Below are 2,464 nucleotides of genomic sequence, written 5' to 3' on the forward strand. Positions count from 1 at the left end.
CGTAAATAGTGGAATGAGAAAGAAAAAAAGTTAAAAGATGATCTCATAAATCATTTGGCTGGGTTGTTCGGAAATGACACATTCGAGAAAAGCAAGGTCCTTGACCAAGCTGACAAACATCTAAAGTATGTGAGGGACCAGTATAGGACACATTTAGAGAAGAACAAAAAGTATGAGCATCCCCCCATGATTCCAGAGAGGGAGTTAGATTATATAAATATAAAGAGTAATTAGTACATAATTGGATGCAAAGGAGAGAGTTGAAAGGAAAAAAGGAAATACAACACCAGGCAGAAGAAGGTATGTGATACTATTAAGAATGTAATTATGTACTAATTACTCTTTATATTTATATAATCTAACATATTTCAAACTTTTCATAGACTGCTCGACACATCAAAGACAACTAAGGCAAGACTAGAAAAGCATGAGAAACACAAACTCAAATCTGGTGGTTATATGAAAGTTGTCGTATGAATTGTAAGTATCAATAAATGAAATATTGCATCGAAATAATAAATTACAAACTATTTTTTAATCATTAAATAATACAAGCAAAATTCATGATATTAAGCAAAAAATGCAAGGCTCTGAATTCAATAGAGTGCCCACAGAAGATGACATGAAAATTTCCTTCCAAGAGGGCTATAGAGTCATGGCAGAACATCTAAAAGGATTGAGTGGGCAAACAGAAGGATCCAGTGCATCTGTCAATCATGTAAATAAGATAAATGAAAACTATTTAAAATTGAATACTTGAGCAATAATCTATTCGATGTTAATTTCCAACATAATGTGACTATATTTGTTTTAAATAATCAAGTGATCATAACAATGCACATGACATTGGAATGCAACCTGCACAGGGTGGAACACAATCTGCACATGATGAAGATCGTGGTGTGCATCCCAGTATTGGAGGTATTCACGTGCTAAACAATTTTTTTTATGTAATGATTATTAAAATTAAACATTTTTAATTGAAATTGGTGTAGTAATTAATGTAACCTTTTTTGTTTTTATTTTAGAGCATGTAGACCATGGTGAGCAAGTTGAGCATGACCCAGGTAGACAACATCAAGAACGTGATGGGGACCCACCAGGCAAAGAGGACCATTGTTATTTCTTTAAATGAATTTAATTGCAATTGGTGTATTGATTAATGTAACCTTTCGTGTTTCAACTCCAGAGGATTTAGAGGGTGTTTAGGATGTTGAGGATGAGGCTAGTCAAAATGATCAGGAAGATGATGTGGCCCCATCAGGTAAAGAGTACCCCTGTAATTTTCTTTTAATTAATGAAATACTTGTAACAATAATAATAAATTTCATGAATTTAACCCATTTCTTTGTTATTGCAGCAGACCCCCCTTTGCATACACGTCCTCATTGTGAGTACAAGACTAGGCATACATTAACTAGATCACGAGCAGAGGGCAGAAGAACTGAAGAGGGGACAAATGATGAAGAAAACGATCGTCCACTTAGTCTTTACCTCTAAGCTTCAAAAAGAAAGAAAAAAATGATTGTAATCTTATTATATGTTAACAATTGGATTTTATGTTTTAATAAATTTAATGTGTGTTAATTCCTTGCTTTTCCTATATGATTTTTTCAGGACTTTATATGATTTTTAGGATTTTTTCAGTTATGCCCCCAATGTGTAGACCTATATGACATGATGATCTATAGAATGCATGTAGAGACAATGAATTTTTGACATGACCTATGTTAATGCAATATACACGATGAAGATTCATTTCCCATTCGAACAAGGATGATTGTGTTTGTTTAGCATTTCGTAATACACCAATTGAATTGGAGGTACAAAACATTTCATAGATAAGAGGTCAATTGATCAGTAAGGTCTCGTGGAACATCCAAATTAACACACTTAGTGACTAGGATTTACAAATGGAGATGCGGAAACTATTTTCCAACCTTCATCATTTCCTTGCATTTCTTCTTTATGTGGCTAGTATTTCCCTAGTTTCAATAATTGACCTAAGATTTTCTTATAAACTTAGTTTTCCCCTTATATTTAGATTATTTTTCCTTTTTCTTTCCCTTTTTCTTCTAATGACCTCTAACAGTCAAAGCATCTTTGAAATTTCTAATGCTTTTTGTCTGATCTCTTAAAATAATGCACTAGCCACCTCATCAAGCTTAACTTATAGATGATATTAGTGATCATCATAACTAGGTTATCTCATTAATTAGTGGAAGAACATGTGAGGTTTATACAATAGCCTTCTTCCTCTTCTATTTTCACGTCGCCTTGTTCCCTCAAAACTTATGTTGATTCTCACTTCTTTCTTGGGATTTACATTGCAATGATATGGTTTAGAAGGTATGTTAGTGTCAAGATTAACATCGGTAATTGTATGATCTTGAGATATATCACTCCCAAGTTGGCCTACTTGTTGCTTGATGTACCTATACCTCTCCTTATATTCCACTTTTTT

The 2,464-nt window shown here is 33.2% G+C and overlaps 1 long non-coding RNA gene across 1 annotated transcript; it reads left to right on the forward strand.

The window, feature by feature from the left end:
* Positions 1 to 857: 857 nt before the first annotated feature.
* On the forward strand, positions 858 to 1,532 carry LOC131067910 (uncharacterized). Its single transcript, XR_009111884.1, has 3 exons — positions 858 to 921; positions 1,029 to 1,264; positions 1,364 to 1,532. It is a non-coding gene; the product is annotated as an uncharacterized LOC131067910 (long non-coding RNA).
* The last annotated feature ends 932 nt before the right edge of the window (positions 1,533 to 2,464 follow it).

Source organism: Cryptomeria japonica, chromosome 6 (assembly GCF_030272615.1).
Source record: "Cryptomeria japonica chromosome 6, Sugi_1.0, whole genome shotgun sequence".
NCBI classification, from domain to species: domain Eukaryota; kingdom Viridiplantae; phylum Streptophyta; class Pinopsida; order Cupressales; family Cupressaceae; genus Cryptomeria; species Cryptomeria japonica.